The 25,187-nt window shown below is 43.5% G+C and overlaps 1 long non-coding RNA gene across 1 annotated transcript; it reads right to left on the bottom strand.

The window, feature by feature from the left end:
* Nucleotides 1-17,437: 17,437 nt before the first annotated feature.
* LOC114012642 (uncharacterized) lies at nucleotides 17,438-24,110 on the bottom strand. Its single transcript, XR_003555236.2, has 2 exons — nucleotides 21,748-24,110; nucleotides 17,438-21,703 (listed from the first exon to the last, which is right to left on the bottom strand). It is a non-coding gene; the product is annotated as an uncharacterized LOC114012642 (long non-coding RNA).
* Between the last annotated feature and the right edge of the window lie 1,077 nt (nucleotides 24,111-25,187).

Raw genomic sequence — 25,187 nt, 5'->3', positions numbered from 1 at the left:
CTGTAAAAGAGACTGACTTTTAGCCAGTAGTTTGCATGTATTAAAAGCCTTAAAGATTGGACCCATCATGAAATACATGTCAAAGTCTCACTAACTACTATAAAAAGACTTGTAAAGCGCTGTTGTAAATAAACTCTTGCCTAAACTGGGATCTAAATTTGGGGTTTTTTGCATTTAAGTCCGCTCTCTCTAAAGACCAACCCACGTATTTGTTTTAAACCATACCCCCACTCAGAAAAACAAGGTTTCTCCTACCCTCATTGCACACACACACACACACAGAGGAGTGTGCACTCACACACAGAACAGTTTTAACTCAGGACTACAGTTGAATATCAACTATGCAGCTACTAATAAAAGGATTGTTTTTCACTCTGTGTGAACACTTCTAAAGGAATTTTTTCGTGTGAGTAAGACTATTATCAGAGTTCATATGAAGTCTAACTTATCATTTGCATTTCCCATTTTAAGCTGGTTGAAAGTAGGCAATTACCTGTGAAAACTGTCATTGGAAAACATTTGGAATAGGCTAGCAGAAGCAACCATTGTTCAAAACATAGCTGAATCTAGTTTCACTGTTCCCTCAGGAGTTAAGTATAAAGTAAAAGTGGAGAACAACCCTTGCTCCTTGTTTCTCTTCAGTGCCATGTTCAAAAAGGTTATTGGGCTAAAATGCAAAAAGCTTACTTGCTGCAAGACTTATTTCTTTTAGAATAGCCCCTCCCCACCAACTATTTTTAAAATAATGTACTAGACTCTCAAGATCCACATCAACTTGATGCATGATAGCCACATCAGGTTTCTCATATGCTTAGGTCATTAGCTAGCAAGGATATTGTCAAGTTATTACTTCTGAAATATCCTATTTTAAAATTATTTGGCTTGGAGTTGCTGGAAGCTTGGTAGAGAAATCTGTTCATTCTTTAAACTATTTTTTATTTAACCCTCACATATGCATGTTACTGTCCAGATTGCATATGGGTATTTAAGCGTAGCTTCTATATACAGTCCTGGGCACTGGGTATCTAATGTGCAATACATATTTGCATTTCTTCTGTGATTCAGAATTCAAGAAAACTCAGCTTCAAAATGTCTAAATTTTGTGGAAACATCTGTAACTTGAGCCTGCACAATTAAAGCAATAACTGCATGTATGTATGATCTGCAGCGCCCTTATCCTGAGCTCCATGTCTCCTCTTGTTTGCTCTTCAATCAACGCACTTTTGAACAGGCAGGAGGTGACACATCGGCACCACAAAGCAGGATATTTTCCCAAAACTCCTAGTTTTCCCCCCCAAGGCAGCTGTGCTATGCACAAATCATTTCCATGCTTTACAATACCAGAGTCAGTTCCTAAGCAGGCTCTTTCCCCACTGACCTGGCATCCATGGAAGTAACCTGGAAATAACTAATTGATTTCAGTGGACTTTACATTCAGTTCCAAGTGGTGGAGTTATCTGATCTTATCATATCATCTTTTCATCTGACAACTAATAATTATGTTTAGTAGAATTGTTACAGGTGTTTCTAGAGATTCAGTTGCCTTAGGGAAGAAACAGTTCCTTTCTGCCAGTAAAAAGCCACAGGTATGTATTTTTGTTCCTCTGTAGCATACAACAGTTTTATCTAGTCTTACCCAGTTCTTGATTACCCCAACATGTTTGCAGTGCTGATTTACATAACCTAATTGCTCATTTTATCGATACAGTCTACTTCAGATAATATCTTTAAGGGCATCCACTTCCCCTTTTTTAAAAAGTACAACCATGCCATCATGTTTTTATCTCCCCTGGTTCCTCCAGCTCTACCACCATCCCATGAAATTCAAAATCTGACTCCTGTCTTGATTTTAATTTACTGGTTAATCTGAAATTTTTGGCACCACCACTAGTATATGCGAGTTCAGACCCTTGTGAGGTTCCCATCTGAATTCCTGGAATTTTCAAGCTGTTTTAACAAGTCTTTGAATTTTTCATCCCCTTTAGATTTTCCTCTCCTAGTTCATAGTTCAAGGTGATCATATAAATATGCCACACAACTATGCTTTCCAAAAGTATCCACCCTCTGCATTGCTGAGCAAAATGACTCAGGGTAGAAAAAAGGAAAATAAAAATAATTTAAAAAAGCATCAGCTCACGCGTACAGCAAGGGGATACCAATGTTGTGAGGAAAAGAAAGCCCAAGTCATATGGAACTGCAGGTAGTTGTAACTGTTAAAGCAATAAATACGTGGAGTTTTGCATTTCTTTTGGGCCAGGCCTTGATACTTCATAAAATTCTGCGTGTGTGACCCAATTACACACCAAAGTTTTTCTTCTGAGTGCCTGTTCCTACTGCCTTCAATACTGCCTGACTCTTCAGTAACGTTGCTTCTAAAGAGAAGAAAAAGCCGCAGTGTAACTGGGGTGCACAACCAAGAATCAGGAGACGCAGCTTCTCCAGACTACCCTCTCACTGACAGGTAAGTCACATGGCCAGACTCACATCAGACAGTATCATGCTCTGTGAATAGCCCTCTTGTCGTCAGTGGGTCCCAGAGCCTGGGTAACACTCAAAACACAAAAGACGCCTCCAAATTCTATTTGTAGTCCCTTGGGGTTTTGGTTTCTCCAACTGGAAAAAGAGAGATAACCTTATTTGCGAGGTTTGATTCACTGACTGCTTAAAATGCACTGAAAGATTCAGATAGACAGATGAGAAGCACAAAGTATTGTCAGAGATAAATACTTTCAAGGCAGCTTTGTTACTGTTCTGGCTACCTGCCCACAGTGTTTTCATGCGATTTAATACCACTGGTAGGAGAAATATTTGATTCACTAGATTTGTAAACTCCAGGTGATTAAAAAACCTAAGGGTGGGGAGGTAGGGGAATGAAGTACTTGATTGAGCCAATATTTAACACCCTGTTCAGAAGCATTCTTCTGGACCCTTCTAAGTGAGCTGTTGTGATACTCAATGGTCTTAAGAACACGGAAACAGGTGAGAACGAGAATTATGCTCTCCCATTCAAAGGATGACCTTAGTCACTGTGTTTGGGTTCAGCCTCCCTCTGTGGTCGGCTGTAAGAAATCTCTTTCTTTCAGGAGGGGAAAATTTTGCCATTTGGTTGTACAGAGCACCTAGCTGATAAAGACTTGAACCGAGAAAGCCACACAGTGCAACACCCTCTGGGTCTGGAAGCAGCAGGACGCCTCTGCACGGGGCTGTGCCCGAGAGAAGGAACGCTGCCTCCCACATTTCATTCTCCTGCACTCCCAGTTCAAGCATTAGTGCAGGCTGAACTGGGTGAAAGTAATCTGCACCTGCTCGCGTGGACATGCCTTAGTCAGGGGTATTCTGTAAGCAAACACACTCACTCATGGCCAGGCTTGCTGTCCAAAGCCCTAATTAGAGGTGCAGTTTCACAATCAGTTTAAATATGCCTAAGGCTGCAATGACGCTGGAAATTACCATCTTATATTCTTCCCTCGGGTCCTCCCCGGAGCCTGCACTGGCAAAGCTGTGCACTGAGACCCGAGTAGTGAGCTGAGGGGTCTGAAAACTGAGGTACCTATAGGAGAGGGAGGGAACAGGTAGTTAAGACAGCAGCATTCTTTTAAAACATGTGTAGCTGGATCTGTACACAAGTATGTCCAAAGTCCTTGCTTGTGTGGCAATAATGGAAGAAAGAGAAGGTAAAACAAACTTATCGCTGCTAGGAAAGGCAGGATCTGACCCCAAGTGGCAGAGTGCAATGGCAATAATCTCAGCTTAGACGATGTTAGCTTTTGACTGCAACAGTTGCTATGGCCCTGCCCTAAACATAATTCAAGTCCTGATAAGATGATAGACATCATCTCACAAACATTTTCCTCACCTTCTGCTTGCTTGGTAAGGAACAGAAAGAGTACAGCAGAATTAGTGCATGCAGGTAGCAGTCATCACAGGAATGATAACGCAAAATCAATGCATAAGGTGAAAAAACTTCCTGAAGACATCAGAAATAAACCAGGTTTGTTCATAATGTGTGCGGAATAACTAACCTGCTTTTAAATGATCCACCACTCAGGAAAACAACCCACATGATCAAGAGGAGTCCTACAAAAGACAAAGAACCACAGCCAATTTAATAAGTTGTTTTCTACAGCTAATTTTCCTGTCCCTACTCTGACATCAGGAAGAAATCTGACTCGTTTCAGGTAGACATTAGCTGTCCTGTCCTCAAATAATCTTGGAGAGCTGAGAAAGCAGGAATTCATGTATACAAATACAGCACATTTGAAAAGTATTAACTAAAGCTGGGAATAAACTATTCTCTAATGGAGGTCTCAGACCTGATTAGCAAAGAGAAAGCCGAAGCAGATATTTTCCAAGGGAAATGTGTACAACAGAACTATTCCAGGCTTTTATGACTTGATCTTTAAAACTGGCCAAGAAGAGATTTAATTTCATTTACTTAAACAGATTACAAAAGGAAAATGTCTCACTACCTACCCCTTTGTCAGATGGGTTCCAGAACAGAGGATTAACTAACAGTTTGGTCTTACAGTGTGTGTACACGTACTGCCTTGCATCTGAAAGAGGAACTTGGTCAGTTTGCAAAACGAGGAGAAATACATGTTGGTCCAAGTTCTCTGTTTCGGTCAGCCTATATGGGTAAAGCAGCACAGTGGGTCAGGACGTTAGGGAAAAGGTTTTAAGCATTGGCTTCCACTTCTCACTACATCACATAAAAAAAAAAAAAACCACCCTTTCTGTTTCTACTTGTTCATGTAGAGGCGAAGAAATACAGCTTCTGTAAAAAGCACCACAGTACTGCAAGTACTAATAGCATCAGTATTACAAACGCGTTAGTAACGAAATCCTCCTAACTAGGGGCTGAACCCCTGAGACAGCACGAACCCTGGCACGGAGCCTTCCAGACAGCCTGTCTGTCTGGGGAGGAAGCTGGAGTGAGTGGCTGCAACCTTCCTGCAGCCCAAGCTACCAAAGGAGAGCAGTGCTGCTCACAGCCCGGGTGGCACTAGCTGGAAAGAGCTGTGCCACCGGGGTGCGAGGGCTCAACGCCATCCATCCGCAGCTGCTGCTGCCAGAGCTCTTCTGGAGAGCTGCCCAGGGCTTACAGCTGCCCTGCCGTCACCCACCCCTCTTTCCGGGCTGCATGGCACAGTACTGGTTCGCTGCAAGGCTTGCCCAGGGTAGGGTGTGCGCTGAAGTACCTTAATTGTTGCTGCCTTGCCTTCCTTGCAGATGGGGTCCTGCCTGCAATTCTCTATAGCCACGCAGAACACTTTTTGAACTTCTCTCTCACCTTCAGCTCTTCTGTTTCTACATGTTCAGAGGCAACCCACTCCCTCCAGCCACAGCTAAAAAGTCTAGAGTAACAATTCCTAGGTTAAAGCAAAGTTCAAGCACCTTTTAGTTGGAAATGTATATTCCTAAAGGCTTATAGTGGGTGGTGCTTTGATCATTGTGTCTTTTTGGCTGTATTACTCTTGTTTTGACTTCTGCAACTACAATCTGGTTTTCATGCCAGGGGCTTGCTGATTATATTGGGTTTTGATTTTGCAGTTTTGAAGGGATCTCTAAGAAGAGAAAATCACTGCTAAATGAAGAGGTCATTACAAAATTAGAACATCACTCACATTTCCAAACTGAGCTGAGATCTTGTTGGTGAATAACATAAGCAAGCCCATATGCCTCATAGTGGTGAACTGCATCCAATGCTTTTTAGTAAAGTAATGGAGTAGTTTTCCAGAAGGGTTTCTTGACAAAAATGTAATAATGGTGATGGGAGCCGTGATGTTCAAGATAAGGAGTTTGGGCAAATCAAGACAAGTAAGCAGTTGAAGTGAAAGGCAGAGATACAGAAATCCCCTAACATAATTGAAAAACAGTATCGTTAAAAGATTGCAGAAAAAAGATAATTGCTTTAAAGCAAGACTTCAGGTCTCTGTGCAGAAATATACCTGTCTACATTGTAGATAACATGCTGTGTACAAGTGCAGTACAGCTGGCACCTGCCTGCTGACCTTTGTAGATAAGGATTATCTTATTGATCATACAATTGTTCTATTTGCATATGTGGTAATTATGTGCACTTTTTCCCCTCTGGACCTTCCAAGATAGTCTTCTCGATGAGGGTTGTGATAAAATGTCAACAGTAGAGTTACAGAGTTGAAAGTCTACTCTTCATTTAATCAGTGCGGAGCAAGGACAACGTCTTATTACCCTGCCTTGCCATGAATTCATTGCTGAGAAGTAGCTGCCACGCGTTTGTAGCTGGGTAAGGATGCGTGCACAGCCGGTTACGGCAGGATAAATGAGAGCCGATGAATGCAATCTTAGTTTACTTGCTCCTGGGCACATACCTTTCGCACTGGTCCTAAATGACCACAGCTAAAAAAATAACTTTTTTTCACAGGTAACCAAGGAATCACAAATAAATTCTGGACCCTTTTCAGCTATAGCTTTGAGTTTCATAATTTAACTTCTAATGAAGCTGGTAAAGTCAAGATCTCCAGGGAGCTGTCATCTTTAACTCCAAGTGTCTTTTCCACAGCTCTGTTCCAAAAACGCGGGGAGCTGAGGGTTGCTTTAATCATACGAGTCCTGCTGAATCTGTTAAAGCTCAGACAAACATGATGTCAGCTTCAGGCCCAGCAGGGCACTTTCAGGAGATCAGATTTCTATAAATTACAAAACCACGCTCTTTACAAGGAGCAGCAGACCTTTAATGTCAACGTTTTATAATCCAGGTCACGGTTAGTTTTTTCACCCTGTACTTAGAATAACAATCTTAGCTTGGTTGACCTAACACTGCCATACAGATGTCTGACGTAGAAAATTCAGCAGGAACATTCAGCAGTGTAATTAAAGCAACTTGTGACTTTTGGATCAAGACCAGTATTACCTTATTTATGTTCAGTATGTTACAGAAGATGAAGGCTATTATTTTGCATTCAAATTTTATTTAGAGATATTTAAGCTTAGTCCCCTTCATATTGTTTTTCAGTGCACAGCACAGACTATTGCTACTTTGGGCACTGGTGGCACAATGTGGCAAAAAGCTAATCATATCCTGACTTGTAAGAACAAAACTTTAGAGAGATCTTAAACAACCAAAAAGAGCGAGGGAGGCAGAGGGAAAGGAACAGGTCCTCAGCTGGTGTACATTACGTCACATTTCATCTTTCACCACAGACCTTACAGTTGCTACAAGGTACTGGGAGATGTTTTGTAGGTTCTGATGCATGAGGGGACCTTGGTTTGGTCAGGTGATCACAGGGATGGGATTTAGCAGAGCAGATAATCCCTTTAGTCCTACACGCCAAGGGTGAATCCCTATGCTTTTTTTCCTAAGCAGGAAGTTATACTGATGTTTGATCCCATGGTTTGCAACGTCACCATTACCTCTGCTCACTCTGATCTTCATGGGCTGAACCATAAATACAGTAAGAATCCAAAAGAAACATAGAATCTGTGTGGTGGAAGGTCAGTTTTTGACACCTCAGTTATTTACTCTGTTACAGGCTCCAGTATCGACAGCGACGCTATTTGTGAAATATGAATCGCCCAGCAGAGCATCCCCTGCCAAGGCATTAAATAGGAGATGCTGATCCTCAGTGCTTAAACAGATATTTTGATACAAACTTTTTGTTCTGGGATGCTAATTTGAAAAGCACAACAACAAGAACAATTGACATAATATCATAGGCTGTTGTATGACCACCTGGAGAAATAAGTTACAGTAGCTGTGCTCGTTTTCTGCAGAACACAGTTAGATTTGGTCTTTTCTTTCTAGTAGATGGAACTGAATTTTACCTAAAAGTCTCATCAACTTTAAATGTAGCCAGATAAAAAATGCAAAGAGGTCAGCTTCAGGGAGGCATATTTGGAGAGTGTAGTCATATTCAGAATCAGTTTTTCACCAGGTTTTTGCAACAAAGTATGATAATACAAACCCAAAGGTCAAATTCCACACCAGAGTGAGTAGTCCAAAAATACGCTACTCTGACAGTGTTCCAAATCAGTCAAAGGGCTAGAGCCTAGACGGTCCAGGAGTATTGCCTAGGCTTTAGCCAGGTTCTCCACATAAGGCTGAAATGGCATCTTTCATGAAAACAGAAACAACAAAAAAAGCACACTTTTGAAATTGCTCCATTTATCATATTGATTCCTGTTGTACAGCCTACTGGGTTTTACATCAATCAGTTTTGGTTTCAATAAACTCAGTACCATGCAGATCTCTGTGGCAAGTTCAAAGTTACCTTTGAGATGACGCCAGATGTGCACCAAGTGTGAATGAAGAGCTCTGTGCAGAATTAACATCACAATTATCACCAATACATTGCCCGTAGTCAAAAATATGCCTTCATATTACTAACATAATAATACTACAAGCCTAGCAAAGGTCTGTTAGTGCCTATAACCTGCAACTTTTGATGTTTTAATGGCAATCTCCTGAACTTGAATCCCTTTCTGTTTCTCATACCATATCACTGGGCACAGCCGTTTGCTCCCTCTACTCTTGCCTCCCTATCATCCAGCTGCAACTCATTTTGACTCCTCTGCTGACTCAACCACATACCACAAATGAAGTGGAAGCAAAGGTCAAACTTCAAGGCATGGTATGCATACACCTTGGGCTGGCAGTGTATAGCAGGTCCAGAAACATGCATGCTCTACCTTATGCATCCTATATCACTAGTCAGAAGGAAGAAACCCTCCGTATGCCAGTGTAGACTTTGGCTGAAAGACAATTTTCTTTTGCATTTTTATTCAGTTAATAAAGACAACAAGGCTATTGAGCTCCAGAGGATCTCTTTGGGGAGGGTAACTAAACGTTGATAGAAACGTGACTAATTCAGCATTGACTTTGCAGCCAGCATAGCTAATTACATTGGAGAATTAGTGTTTCATTGCCTAAGAGCCCACTAAAATGCAGCTGGAATTAACAATTGCATGCTGGGCTGCCTAGTGGTAGTGATGAAGGAGATGTAATATGCATTTAGTGCCGTTTGGTTTACAAAGCAGTATTTTAGCGGGGAACCTTACTCACATTGTAAGTTCCTTGGGAGCCAGTGGTTCAATTTGATTTCACAGACAAGTAACATGAGATCCTAGAAACATTTGATCTACCGGATATTGCTGGCACAGCTTACTGGTGCTTTCTAAGAACACAGACTTCTGTCACATACCTTTCCTTAGGGCACAACACGCATTCTGTCTTGCTCGGGAGTAGACTGTTACTTTAATGAAAATGCAGGTATACATTATACTATTCAGAAGGCCACCAAATACTTTGCATATCCTTTGACAGTTTGATCTGCAATCCTCCCCCCTCCCTGCTTTATACTTTGGAACAATTAGAATATTAGCAGACAGGTGTTATTTAATCGACACAATAACCATGAAGCGCATTGGAGTTGTAGAAGACTAGTTTGTGCATAGAGGCTAGGAATTAAGGACAGGCAGGCAGGTTTTCTGCCTGCAGGGCAATTACATTTTGCTGAATTTACATGTCTAAACTTTCATTCACATCTACAGCTTCTACCTCTTGAAAAAGGGGAAGGAGGGACAAGCACAGCTCATAGGGACCTTATTGGGAAGGCAGGAAGAGGAGACATTGGCTATCCCAATGTGTTATTTTGCGCTTCTAAAAATGTGGTAAGAAAGACCAGAATAGTCTTCTGGAATGCGTTTTAGGAAGTGATCTTGCCAAAATTCATAACCCAGCTGTAAGCAGAAATCAGAGGTCCATGCCCTTCTAAGGGCTTCTACTCCAAGAGGTTCTTTCAGTTTTGTTGGGCTTTTTTTTAATAGCCTATCGCTGTGTTATCAGCCACCGCTTTTATGTGACTGTATCCAGAAAAGCCTGTCAAGTTCTTCAACACAGCATCTGCTGCTGCACAGGGGGGTGGTCCCTGGCATTCCATGTCCCTTGGCAGGGGAACCCATCCAGCATGCAGCACCACAGATGGTTGCACCGGCCAAGGCAGAGGCTGGCATATGGCAGCACAGTCGTTGGGAGCGAGAGGTCGGTAGTCTCCTTAGGTGAGACTTGCCAACACACAAAATGCTTCAGGTAACTACATCCTAAAACTTGCACATTTCTAGAAAAAAAAAATAAAAATCTTTGTTTAGGTTTAAGGGAAGACTCTATGCACAGATGTCTCAACCCTTTTCTCTAGACTTCCCTCTCCCCTCTTCCTGTGAAGTCCCCTCCATGTCACTGATGGTTAGAAACCTCTCATACTGCCCAGCAGAAAAGTAGGAAAACAGTTTTAGAATTACCTCATTACATTTTATTAACCAGCATTTCAGTTATGCTCGATGTTGTACCAGCATAATTGCTGGATGGTGATGAGGTTACTGGGCATTTCAGCACGTTTGTCCTCTGCTGTAATTGTCACCAGATCATCATAGTCCTGGTGAACAATTATGCAATATTTGTTCACTGTTTTAACCCAGCTGAATTCAAAGCAGGTTGAAAGAGTAAAGGGGACTCCGTTATATACTCAGGAGAGGAAGGCTCTGTAACAGCTTTCTGCCTTGTATTCACACCCTTCCCCCCAATCCCCACCCCCCCATATTTTCATGTGCTCACAGTTAAAATCTCAACAAGACGCATGTTGACACACTTACTGCAGATAAAGAAGACCTTGCTTCTGCCATACACACTTGCTCCAAGTAATGCCTTGCTATGTGCCCATTGTCAATTAATGCCTTAACTGCACTGGAGTTACTTTCAAAACAAGATTTATGGTGAACAAAACCCACGGTATCTGGTCCATAAGAGGAATTTAAGGAAATACATCTAAAATATCCAGCCAAAAAAAAAAGTTTATTTGAGGGTAAAGCAAAAGAGCATAAAATTTCTGGGTTTAGTTTTCCCAGACTTTGCTTGTGATGGATGAATATTTATAGCTGCCGTTTTCAACTACTTTTTAGGTTGATGCAAGTGGGAATGCCCTTTGCTAACCTGAGGAATACGCAGAAGACTTAAATCATGTTTAAAGCTACATCACACTCCCTTAGTCTAGGCCTTCAGCACCTGCCACCTGTTACATTAAAAGAGGCGAAACAACCTAAGTAAAGTAACCATAAACCATGGGTGGAGGTGGGAGGGAGCGGGTGTTAAACCAACCTACATCTGATTTCCATCAAGGACAAAGTCACTCGGCACTTAAAGGGAAAATAAAGCAGGGATGCAACCAGGCCACCACGGGATTAAGAGAACTTCAGAACACAACAGACTAACTAGGAAAGGTCTTCTCTGCCCTTACTCCCTGCTCTTACTCCTGCTATCAAAGTAGAAATGTGCAGTCAAAAGCATTCACAGAGGAGGAGACTGGTGGAAGAGATGGGGCTGCAGAGAAAATCATGCAAACAAATACAAAGTAGATTTGGTGGTGGAGACGGCACATCACACATACTCTGCTCAGAAGAGGGAAAAATGAAGAGCGGCTTGTTGTCTCTGCTTTTTCTATATCCACGCCTCCCTCAGGCATTCACTTTGCAAGCGTCCTTTACATTGATTTGTGGTTTTGCAAACCCTGTGCAGATCGTTTGAATAGCAAATGCTAGCCTGGAAAAACATTAGGTCGCACCTCTCGCTTATAACAGCCTAAAGATCTTTCTGCTGCCCTATCCTTAACTAATTAATAAAATAGCAGGAGAATTAGTCTCATCATTCTTAACATCCCAAGACTGTTACAGGTGCCAAGTAATACCTAGTTCATGGCTATAAATTTGCTATCCTATTACTCCTTTTTGCTAGTTCATTGACCAGACTCCACTGTGACTTTCAAATTAGCTCTGCCAGGAAGATTTTAATCAGACAGCCAAGCATATTCTTCATTGTATTTCCAGACTGCAAAGAGGATGATGCATGGCTATGGACTCTGGTCAATGGGCAATGCGAGCTGCCAAGTCAAGGCTACAGAGAAGTAAAAGGGTAGTTTTGGTTAACCCAGATCTACTTGTGCTATTCTGCTGCCAGTGTAGTACCAGATTGTGGGGTAGCCCTGCTCTTCCGGCTGGGAGCTGATGCTAGCTCCATTCACCAAGAAGCGATAAAGGAGATTACCTATGAAAAGCTTATTGTAAAGATTTAATTAACTCTGGTTTGCAGATGTCAACGCATTACACAAGATCTCCTCTCCCATTATTTCAGCAATAAGGTTTTGGGGGTTTTACACTGGCTTTGAGAAACTGAAAAAAAAACCCAAACCCAAACTATATTTTTTTTTAAATTACTTACTAATTGTGAGAGGTTTCAATCGAGCCAGAAAGCTTTGTTCAAACATTAACTGTTGCATGTGAGGCTGCGCATGTAGGCGTTAACGTTCACACCAACAGAACCCAGCTCTGCTAGGAACACGACTTCAGAAGATTACAGCTTTGAAATGCAAAGCCTTAACCAAGGTCACTTCTGCAAACATAACCCTTGATTTAAGAACTGGCAGAAAATGTTCTTCCCCCTTGATAGGTAGCAACTGCTTTAGACGTTACACTGTATAACATCTTTAAAAAAAATAAAACCAAACTGCTCTGAATTTTGTAACTTTACAGCCTCAGAATTACATAAAGCATGCTGATACTGGGTAACACCGTAACCCATCTTCCCCATTATTATTTTTTTTTACATAATCAGAAATATATAAGAACGCTTACAACATTTTTTTCAGATATGTGCCAACACAGTGAAGAAATTATCTAGCTTTTCAGGAAGCCTGCTTTGCGTGGCAGTCTGAAAGACTCCTTTTGCCACTCTTAGTAACTTATGCTATCCCCACTGCTGCAATTTTTCTGTTTGTTTCCCCACACCCAATTCCAATGACTGAAAACAAAACATTATGTCAGAGCCGCTGCAGCACCCCCCAACCCTAACACCCTTTAAGGCAGAGGGTAAAGACCTGCACACCGAAACATGCCAGAACTGGTCAGATTTGACTAGTGACATTTCTTCTTGGAGGCACTTTAATTTAGTAGGACTACAGCGGAGAAACCTCCCATGGTAGTGTTTTCTTGGGGCTTCCTTTCCCCAAGGAAGGAACAATACAGAAGAACCAACTCAGTTGAAAAACCAAACAAATCAATACAAAATCCAAATACTTAACAAGAGCAGCTGATAGATGTGGGTACCCAAAGCTCTGTTGCTTCATGAGTCAGGTGTGTCCCACCCCAGACCAGATACAGTCTCCATCAAATGCGCTGGAATTTCTACTGTAGGGTTAGGTGTCTTCTGCAGCATCTAACACCGGGCACAGAGGGGCATTATCAGGAGAACAATTAAGAAATCAGCATCTCAGGAAATACAATGGCAAGAAAAACTTACCAGTCAATATTATTAGATGTATACAATACAAGCATTCCTTAACTACCAGCAGCCATCAGCAGCTTTTTACCTTGCTGCTACCAGCAGCTTTTTAACTTGCTTTGTTAAAAGCAAGTTTCGTCAGCCCTTACACACTTCTTTCCCTACCCCTACAAAAGCTCTGTCAGTTGTAACAGTTTGTGAATTTTGCTGGAAGCAAAACCACTAGCTGTCCCTTTTAAGGTGGCCTACTTGCAGCCTTCAGGGCATCGTTGTATCTCCAGGAGGAAAGAGTCGCAGTGTTGGGTAGCTCTAACCCAACACAAAAGGGGTCAAATCCAAGATTGCAGGTCCCTTGGGGAGAAAACAGAGGGCACATGCCATGATCCCATTTCCTGGACAAGACATTTTTTTGCCACCGTGTAGGGCGCTCTCTCGCTGCCTGACATGGCACAATCTGACACGAAACCATGCACCCCTTCCTCACAGGAGACAGGGACACAATGCCAGGATTGAGACCGGCTCCCCCTACAAAGCCACCTTCTGTTTTGCTGCAGTGGACTGACGCCACCGAGCTGACCTGGAAAGCATCTGAGCGACTTTGAAGGCAAGGGAGAGGAGTTCTGTAAATCACCATGGTTTTTTCTCCAGGCCAGTCTTGACTTACAAGTCATTAAAAATTACCTTGATTTGCAGCAGGAATTTTTCCAGTGTTTGTTATTGCCTCCCTCAAAAGCCTGCTCTGTCCCTTCAGGCTCGCCACGTAGCCTCAGAGAGCCTTCTGTTTCCAGGAGGATTCATACTGGCAGGGTGCATGGAAAGCAGCCTCGATGGTGGGTGGCTTTCAGCTGTGAAGTGTGACACCAGCCTCCGCCTTCCCCTGGCACTCACACCTGCTCTATATAATTCACATCATGCTCCTAAAACGAGTTCAGAAAATCCTTTGATACAAGTTCGTCAAGGTCTTACTCAGCCAGAGGGATACGTATCATTTACTCACAATGAAGCCGCCAAGGGGCCAGTCTCCTTAGCACAATGGGCTGCAGTTTTGCACTAGCGGATTTCAGCGGAGAACCACACAGGTGTAACGAATCGGGCACAATGCGCCCCCCACATCAAACACCGACACCTCCCGAATTAATAAACAGGTCATGGAAACCTCATAAAGTGCTCTGTTTGTCTCTTACTGAATGCAACAGATACATATCCACAGCATGTTATTGCATTTTGGCCAAAAAGAAACCCCAAACCCATCATAATAATAAAAAAGAAAGCAAACAACAGACTGCAAAAATGAAGAGAGACAGGCTCCGGGTGATCCTGCTCCCATTAAAGTTTCGCTGTGTGCATCCAAGCAGTTTGGCCCCTGCTGTCGCAGAGGGGTGTCCTTCCCCCCCGACATCAGCACCTCAAAATATCAGTAAAGGACAGCAGGGGCCAAACTGCTTGGATGCACACGGCAAAAACCCAGGGGTCATCTCAGGTGGATCAGCCTAACATCGATTTACAACTAATACTGAAGCAGGACGATCGGAGTCTGACCTGTCTGTTCTGTGACAGTAAAATAAGCCAAGTCCATAGGTATTGAAAGATTCCCAAAGTGTCAGGCTGAAACGGATGCCAGTAATAATTTGAAAAAGAATTAAGTATGTTTCTGAATAATATCTGGTGTAACACAGTAGATTTATGAAGGTTTTCCAGAGAAGATGACTCAATGCCCCATGAGCAATAAATCGTGACTGTGATTGTCCTCTTAGATTTGCAATACAGATTGCCTCTAGGCTTGTAACTTGTTTCCCTTCCTAAAAGATGCTTTCCTCATTCAATTAGCAGATATTGCTCACTGCGTGATCACACCTAGTGTACAGTTAAGAACTGTTTCTAATTGCTTGTATCTAAAAAGGCCCAGATTAAGATGAGCATCTCTTAACCTTGGAGTTCTTAGCTTTCGAGCTTCCACCATTTCTTTAATGAATAAATGGTGATTTCTTAGGAGCTGGGGGAGAGGGAGGATGGAGCCCCACCCTATTCCTTAAATGCATCTTTTTGCCAGTTTTCTGCCTGCCTTCTCACATGCTCTATCTTTGTCCAACGCCTTTGCTCAGTGAATTTAAGCACTTTGCCACCAATTCTGAGTCCCACTTTCCTTCTGACATTCCCCAGCAGCTTCCAACCTCAGATTTCAGGAGCATTACCAAATTTTCTCCTTGTCAACAAAATTCTCCTTTCTCTCCTCTTTCTCCCCCATACTAGCAGTGTCTCAGGCCCGCAGGCTGGTGTTTTTTCTAAATAAATGCATCTATTTCTAAAACCAAGCCTGGGGTACACGTCCTCTGTCAAGGAGAACATTTGGCCAAAAAGTGAATCTGGTGAAAGATCCCACCATTTCTCAACAAGCTTGGCCAGACACAGCAGCAGAAAGGTTTGGGGAAGCCTTGGCAGTAACCGGTGCCGTTTATTAACCCTGCCTATAATTACACGAGTCAATAAGAAACAACGTTGTTGCACCCAGGCAGTTTTCCGCTGACGTAAGGGAACATGCACAGCTGGCTGAAGCGAGCACGTTCTCTTTGACGAACATTCAGTAATGAATTTGCTGCACCTAAAGCAAAGCTTTATTTCAACACTTATTTTTAAAAAGCAGCAACCGGTTGTCCACACCCCAGCAATCTGCGTAATTGAGTTCATGATATAATATCACAATGTTTACTAAGAAAGTGGCAGATGGTAGTTATTGTGTTTTTTTTTAAAAAAAGGGCACATGTGTATATCATGATTATACTCAGGCTATTCCTGTGGAAAACAACACTTCTTTAATTTGGTAGAGGATATTAAAGTTTATTTAAAAAACATATACTCCATGAGAGGAGTGGCAGATGGAGTTAACAAGCTCACCTGCTGTTTTATTTAAAAACACTGTCTAATAAGAGGTTGTGTGTTTTAAAAAAATGCATTCATGCCATAATATGTAATCCCTTCCTGGGGAGAGGACATAAACACTCTGAGGAAGGTGGCAGGGCTCTGAGAAGAGGGCACTTCTCCAAGGCAGAAGGGATAGACCTGGAACAGGGAAGGGTTGGCTCTTTGTGTAAAGACAGCTGCTGCATCTTGAAGGGAAAGAGAAATCAGGGCAGCCACATCCCGCAGGTTTATGCTCAGCTCTATCAAAACAACAGATCCAGGGGAGGCAGGTCTCACCTGCAAGGTGCCCGTGAAGGACAGAGATTTTGGGGGTGCATATGGGTATTTAAAAGGAAAAACTCCTGAGGGGGAAGTAACTGTCTCAGTAAATCCATAGTTAACTGCACTGGGCTGAAATTGCACAACTTACCCTATGCATGTCCTGGCCCTTCAGGTTATAACAGCCTGTCGGATGGACTGTATTTTCTTAACAGGTCCAACTATAAATGCAAAAGCCACCTTTTTAGGAGCCAAGATGTGGTCAAGATCAAAAAGCAGCAACTTCAGAGTGCTGCTGTGGCACAGTGTTTTGCTGTGTACCACGGGACACACGGCAGATCGGTAAATCCCTGGGTCTGCAGACCCCTCTTGTTCGCTGACGATGCCGATGGGTCTGCTCTTTGGCAGCCACCGGCGCTTCTATTCCTTCCTTCAGCCTCAGTGGACAAAACTGCTTAAACCCTCCCAGTTGTTTCCATTTCTCCCAGACTGGAATCTTCCTTCCCCAGCCTACAGCACCCCGGGGGATGGAGGCAGGCTCCCCAGCGCTGCCTGAAGCAAGTTCAGCACGCTTGCCTTGGTGGCCAAGGGTTTCAGCAGCTGCTTTCGGTGACTGCTTTTCTGGAGACAGGCAAGAATGGTGTAGGTTTGGGGTAATTATTGGTACTCCAGAGGCAGATGGTGTAATAGTTGTCAGACAAAATGATCTGAAAAAAACCCAACCAACCAGGAGAAAAGCATGTATTGTATCATACTTATTTGAGAAAGCTTGGAAGCAGATAGTGATAAAAAGTTAACATGACGCTTCAGATGGCAAGAAGTTAATGGAATGTGTTTTCTACTTTAAGCATTTAAGATGCAATTACTATTCCAGCCTGGGCTGCATATTGCAACACAGAATCATCTACCATGAAATCACTGAAAACAATTCAGGAAGCGGGACGAGGAGAAGATGGCAATGAGAAGATTATCCTTTTATTTTTCTTTAAATGACACAGATGTAACCGAGAAGTATGAGACTGTGTTTATGAAAACATCCCAGCCTGACGCCGCACCTGCTCTGGGCAGGCAACAAGAGTGTTTCCTTTTTGCTACACAGGCTGGTGCTTACCGCCCACGCTGGCTCTGCGGTGGCACACAGCAGGCTTCAAAATGTTTTGCTCAGTTATATATCATGGAGGTTGGCCTTTAGAGTCCGTGTGTTTGTGTATGGACCCAAATGTTGGATATGAATTAATGCAAGCTTTTTTGAAGATTCAATAAGCTTTGTTCCTTTCTGAACCGAACAATTCACTGAATAATAGACGTATAGAAATAAATATAGAAATAAACCTTAACATCCTTGGAGTAAGAACTGGAGCCTACAACGAGTATTTAACAACCACACAGGCACAGCCAGTCTTGTGTGTGTGTCTATACCTTCATAATTATACTTCAAACCAGGAGGAGGTGTAACAAAGGCAGCATTTACTCCAGGGCACTCTCTAGTTAGCTGCTTAGGCGTTCTCCAGGGAAGTGAGATACATGAATTTGAATGGCCTTGGGCAGTAAAGAGAGATGAATGGGTTTAACTCCCTTTTCCAAAATAAGCAGATAAAAAGCAGCCACCACCATTTCATGCAGAGCTCTGGTACAATTGCTGAGGCCTGGAGTTAGGTTTTCAGGTCCCCCAGGACAGCAAAGAGGTTTGGGAGATCTGCATTTAGACAGAAGCATCTTAGACTGACACTAGGTACCTGAATCCTTTTGGAAAAGAGCCCTTTGCCTACCACCTTAGTCACACCTGTTTCCCTCAGGTAAGGCAGACTTAAGCTAAAGTAGGGCCTGAATAAAACCCAAAATATTTTTATTTCCTTGATTTGATTTCTAGAAAGCAAGGATGGAGAGAACCTGTATTGCTTTCATTAAACAGTTTCTTTTTCCAAACAGCTCTGCATTCAGCAGCATCCTGTGCTCCATTGTGTGAACTCTTATTTTTCAATTTTGCAGATTTGCTTGAATTGCCAAAAAATGCACTTTAATGGATGGCTCCAAGAGTAAGGCTGTGCTGTGCCCACCTGGGTTGGTAGTGAGCAGCAAAAGGGTGTCAAGCACATGGCAGGAGCAGGGACTTTGCTGGCAGAAATGTAAACCCAGCAGGCAAGACTCTGCTACTCAAAAAAAAAACCCCAAAGCACAAACAAATAATTAAAAAAACCCAACCAAGCGCTTTTAATATTACTTTTAAGAAAAAAAGTAAAAGTGGGAGTTGACAGGAAACAGAATGGCTGCCCAAACACTTCAGCAGCTTCAAAGGAGGAAAAACCCAAAAACTGGAAAAACACCCAGCCTATATCTGACATGGTTAATGGCAAATACTCATCAAACATCAAAGCTGGACATTTGGGTTCTCGCTCTTTGCCACCACCTCAGGAACTTCTCTGTGAAGTTTTGGTAGCTTGTCACGGCTGCTAGGACAGCACGAGGACACAGGGCTGATGTCCTGTGTTGGTGTCTGCCGATGGACAAGACTTAGCCAAAGAGGACAGGGGTGGAAGTGGGGCTGACCAACTCAAAAGCAATTTGGGGGAAAAAAATAATAATAAAAAAGACTTGCTGAGTTCAGCTCTGATATTTTTCAATTTACGTAAATGGAAACAATAAAATTGAAATAATCTACTTACAAGTATAGTACAGTCGTTCACTATTACAAAAATAAAGCATTTTAGACATCACTGTATAAAAATAGCCCATGACATCAGCTCTGTTTTTCATCAGCTCCAGAAAAAGCCGTGGGCTACAAGGGGTATGTGTGGGGTTTGAGTTTTTTTTAGGTTGCGTATGAGGACTGTTGGGAATAGAATTGGTACTAAGCCTCGCTCGTTCATTCAGGGAACACAGTTTACTACAGGGGAAGGCAGAAAGCCGAAGCAGCTAACTTCTCTCACACCACCATGCTTTAGATGCTTTCCCTGCATCACCAAATGGAGAGAGAGGGAAAAAAAAAAAAAGAAAAAAAAAGAAAAAAAGAAGATAGAGAAGAGCAGCAGCTCCCTCTGGAAAAAAACAATTAATGTTTTCTCTCAGCTGACCTTTAAGGGAGCCCAGAAAGACTAAACTAGGCTGGAAGAATTCAGACTCAGAGAAAATGTTCCAAAGAGCCCCAGGGTGCCAGCAGCCCCGCTGACAGCGGTGCTGGCTGCTCATGTCCCGTGCCAGCTCGGCTACCTCCTCCTCCTCCTCCTCACCTCCTCCTCTCCCACAGAAACAAGCTGTCTGTGACCTTTAGGGGGGCTAACTTCTGTCATGTTCCTGAGCTGTAAGAGATTCAGGGTTTCAAGTCTTTATCTTCAGCTGTGGAAATGTAGTAACCAGGGACTTGAACAACAAATTCTGAAGCTGTGAAATAACCAGACTGAAAAAAACTTAGAGCTACCTTTTTTGCAAAAAAAACAAAAAACCAAAAAAAAAAACCCCAACAAAACACAAAACCACAAAAAACCCAAACCCAAATGCATAAAAAACAGAGTGAAAAAAGAGCTACATTTTCATCGGAAAAAAAAAAAAGTACCAAGTCATTATATTACATGCTTTGTAATGTCATTGATGGCACACAGCATAAGCTTCTTTCTTTACTCAGAAAAAACCCAACAGTAATAAAAAGACACCTTATTTAAGACCCCTTATCGAAGCACTAGTCTCCCACTAAGGGACAGCTGTGTGTTTTCGTGGAAGACATCAGGCTGAGTACCAGGTGAGACCACAGTGTCGCCACGGACAAGGTTTTAAATCAGTTTATGAGAAAGCATGAGCAGGTTGTGACTGCATCTCTGTTCCTTGCAGGAGGCTTCAAAGTAACGAGACACTTTTTTTTTTTCAGAATACAGGACAGGAATATTCTTAAAATAGGAGCTATGGGAGAAAGGAAAGTGGCTAAAGGAAAGAGCTGTCGCAGTCTGCAGATTATTTTATCAAGGAAGTAACCACAGACAAAACGTGTTTGGTGTACTTCTGTCACAGTTACCTTTCACGCAGTGCTTAGCTCACGGCTTTACGTGCCAAATCCCCTGTCTGCACGGAGAGTACTACGGCGTGCACACCGAATAACAGCTCCTCCTTGTCCTCGGCTGTTACCGAGCCTGTGACCTGCCAGAAGCCCGTCCGCCTGCTCAGCCAGCCCTGAGTCACACAGTGGCAGAGCCCAGGCGTGGGGAAGGGGGGCTGGACCCCATCCCCCCCCACCCCCCCACCCCGTGCCCGGCCGCAGGCTGTGCTCCAGGCTGGGGTTTTGCTTCCGTCTGCCTTATCTCAGTTGATACACGCCAGTGTACGACCTGGTGGTGCGTGACTCAGGCGCACGGAGGGGTAAGTGATGTCAAGTGCAGCAAACAGCCTCAGAACAGCCCATTTACTGAACTAGTCAGCAAATACCTACAAATAAGGGAAGAGGCTAGGGAAGTCAGGAATTCTCAGTGAATGAATCATAAACGCTAAAACCTCACCAAATTTAGGAAGTAATATTTTCCAAGCTGAAGTAGCGTCCCAAAGTGAAACATGCAAAGTTTGCAAAGGTAGCTCACTCCCAGCAATTTTTCACAGATAGATCTCAAAGCACTTTGGCAAACAGGTCAGCATCGTTACATTCCCTTTTCAAGCAGGGCGAGAGGAGCTGGCCCGAAGGAGGTCAGCCTGTGAGCAAGGAGTGTGGCCACGAGCGGAACAAAGGTCTCCTTTGTCACCCACCAGTGACCTTCCAGTCTACAAACCCAGATAGTCTTTTTTGCTGGGGTGAGGAGGAAAGGAGGTTGCTTCAACTTCAGATTTGCGTTCTGAATTTACTACGCTTTGAACTTAATTAATTAATTTGATTTTAAAATCTATTACAAAAACCTTCATAAGAGATTCTGTTTGTTTAAACCAAAACCAATCACACCCACCGTGATCAGTCCTTAGGTCCATCAGGCAGGTAGCCAACAGTTAACTTTTACATGGCCCCATCCTCCCTCTTACCAGAAATACGAAAACAGACCATAAATAAGATCATACCATCCTACTGCTGAACACCACATTGGTGACAGGACACAGAGACCTTGCAGAGGTTGCAGAGGCTGGACGCTGGAAGAGTCTCACCATTCCCCAGCAAAAGGCTGGTTTGCCAGCTGACAGGGCAATGAGAGTACAACAACATACAGCAGAGCTACGGGGGGAGAAGGCAGGAGCTGGGACAGGGCAAGTTATCACAACCTTGCCCTCAGAAAAGGAGCTGGGACAGGGCAAGTTATCACAACCTTGCCCTCAGAAAATACCCCATGGAGTGCATCATAATGGTGACTCCTCTTCTGTCACACAGACCTCTTCTGTGGGCAGGCTGCTCCAAGACCACTGCCACCAAGGTAAATGGAGAAAAGTGTGATCAGACAAAATGCTTGAGAGGTGAAGGAAGGAGGTGAAGAGGTGAAGGACGGGTCTACCGTATTTGTCATCCTCAGCTGCTGAAAGCAGGAACACGGAATAATTAAAGTAACTCCATGAGATCTGCCAGCAACGTTTTTACCGGTGACTGTTTTGTTTCGCTGAGTCCATTTTACAGAAGCTCATGGTTGTGATGGTGGAGGGTTGTGGTACACACACCAGGTATACCATTTCTCCGTGTTCCTTTTAACTAGTGTTTCCCAGGAGCTTCACTGGTACTGCAAGCAGGCGTTACTTCATCTGATGCCCAAAGCCACCTATTTTAGTTTACTGTTTCCAACTCTTCCAGTCCAGATTCTTACCACATTAGAGAAATTTCCCATCAAGCACTGACAATAAAAATGGGAAAAGCTCATTGTCCTGCCTCCAGCAGAGCTTCTGACTTGGCCATCAGCCTTATGAATGGTTTGACTTTGAGTTCCCTGAGAAGCCATATCAACAACATCTAGTCCAGCACTAGGGATATTTTGTGATTCCTTCCATTGCAGAAAGTAAGAGTAACAGGAGCTTTTTGAATGGCAAATTGAGGTCCGTGACTCTCTCTGAATAACAGCCATAGACAAGAGCGAATGAAACTTGCTTCTCTGACCCATGCTGCTGTGAACAGCACCGCAGCTTGCTTACAGTGTGAGAACATGCTCTTCTACAACATCAAGTCCATCTTCCTCATGAGCAAGGGAGGGGAGGAAGGGTCTTGGGGAGTCCGTATGTTTTGTGCATCCAGACCTAGCCAAGAACCGCCTGAAAGATAACAAGTAAAATAACAACTAAAAAGAAAGATAACAAGATAACAAGTAAAATCCTTCCTTCAACCAACTTCAAAGGAGTTAGCATCTTTGCCCAGTATACAAACAAGCAGTCTTTTATACACAGTTTAACATACCAAGTAGGAGAGACAGAGATACTATACAGTGACAGTCACATTTCTTCTCCTAGAAGGGCTGGCTGCTCCACCAGGGAAGGTTATCAGCATCAGAAAAAAGGCGACACCTCCTCCTCCAAAAGACAAGCACCATCATAGCAACAAACCGTGGTTTGTTTTATTTCTGGCCGTTATCAGTTGTCTCAGCAGTATGTATCTAACCTCTGTTTACGATCAGAGGTTTATACTACATTGCAGCATGCCAATGTAAGTACATGCAGTGCTTGGACCGGGGCCAAAGTGGAGTACAAGGACCTTCAGCCATTGGTTTTACTAGTAGCTGTGATGAACTACACCAGCCAGAAGCAGAAACCTCACCCTTCCACTAGGAATGGAAAACCACCAGCACAGCCATCCTTATGCTAGTAACCATCAGCTTGTGGGGTAACAGCGTACCAAAAAGGTGCAGAACAGCCCAGGGAAGAGCCACCACTGCCTTTCTCTAGTGCTTTTTCCCTGCTTTCTGAACACTGTGAGAGGGAACCTGCAAGCTTACAGACTCGCCTGCCCTGCGCCTGGCTGCCTTCCAGCTGGGGAAGCACATGGATGCAGCAGCTGGAGACATGAGAAGAATCCGGACAAAGAAGAGAGATTAACTAGGGAATATTTACGCTCCTTTTTTACAGCTTGAAACAACCCCTTGCTAATGGCCCGAAACCAGGGACTGCAGAACTTCTAAGGGCTCCTTCTGTACAATTCCCAGCCCAGAATATTTATTCTCCACCTTTGTCACAGAACACAGCAGAGAAAGGATTTTGCCGCTAAATTGACAAGGACTCATTTCTGAAGGTTCTGCTGTGACGGGGACAAATTTCTCCGTTAGGCCATCCCAGGGCAGTGCTATTTTCAACAGCATCTGCAGATAACGCAGACGGCTGCTTTGCTTTGCTGCTCCCTCCGTTAATTCCCCGCAGCTGCACAGGGAGCTGCACGGCGCTGCCAGCCTGGGGAAACCACATCCCTCTTGGGTTTATATCACGGCCATAATCCTTACGTGGTGGTTTAGACAAGGCGCACTGAATGTTTCCATGAATAGCTGTGTTTTGCAACAACCCAGGGTGAGGTGGTCGCGTGCCCCTGTCCTTGAGGGGCTGGAAGTACAGGCAGCCCAGGGCCAGGCTGAGCCAGCAGCAAGCACCCGTGTTTGAGGGTCTGACGATACGCTCGTTTCTGACAGGTGATGGTGCACCCCTCCACAGGCGACAGGAGCTGTTATGGATGAGACTAACGCAGGACAAGGGTGCAGGGTGACATGGCTTTGAGGTGTTTATGATGCCCCCTCCCCACCCACCCTCAGGAAAGTGCCTTACAAACCTGAAGGCAAGCTGCAGGAGGCCAGTGTTGGTGCAGCACCCAAGGATGTACCTAGGAGCTCGGTGTGCTGTATTTCTCGGTCACTTGGCAAATAAAACGGGATCCCTCTGCTTTTCCAGGCTTCATACCCCCTACAGCCCTGGTTCCCCTCTGTGGGGCTCCCTGGGGAGGGCAGCAGGCAGCTGGGGTTCAGCTGGTCTCCCCCAGGGTGCAGGCACAGGGAGCAACGCAGGGGTTTAGATCTATGCCTTGGACCACAAAGGTCCTCCAACCCCCCATCCAAAGCAAAACCAGCTAACAAAAAAAAAAAAAAAAAAAAAAAAAGGAATCCCTGAGCACATTAAAGTAAATTGAAAAGGATAATATTTAAGCTAGTGTCAAGCTGTTATGAAATCGAAAGTGGAGAGCAGCAGCTCGCCGTCAGCGAAGCAAATGAACTGGCTCCTGGGGGTCTGTCCCATGTGCAGAGCCGGAAGAAACGGTCTCCTTTTCTACACTGTTATGAACATATTGGACTCTAAAACCAGAATAACTTTAAATGTTATCAGAAATATCTTTCTTAACCTCCCTGTGTAAGGGCTGATACGAAACACTGCATGTGAAATTTGCTATTGGTGCTTTTGTACAAGTCATTTAGCAAGGACAATGACAGGAGGAGGAACCATCCTAAGTCAAAACCCAGTCGGCTTTGCTTAGATTCAACTTAATAATTTCTACAATTTCATGCAATGCAGTCCACAAACTTATTCTCTCACCATGTTTGCAGACTGTAAACAGCTGAAAAAATAATAAATCTGAGTTATTTATTCAGAATTATTTCCTTTAAAATGTCTAACAGGAACCCTCGAGCTGTATATCCTTTGTAATCACATTGCCGTGCCTAGTCAGTATTCAGAGTACAAGCAGGCTGGTTCAGTCTGAATGGCCTGATGGATTACATGAAATTGTTTCTGAATAATTTTTATTTCTACATCTCACCTGCATGTTGCAAAGGAAAGCCCCATTAAGAATAGAAGGTCA

This window comes from Falco peregrinus, chromosome 3 (assembly GCF_023634155.1).
Source record: "Falco peregrinus isolate bFalPer1 chromosome 3, bFalPer1.pri, whole genome shotgun sequence".
NCBI lineage: Eukaryota > Metazoa > Chordata > Aves > Falconiformes > Falconidae > Falco > Falco peregrinus.
Note: the sequence above shows the minus strand (reverse complement) of the source record. Positions and strands in the feature narration are given on the sequence as shown.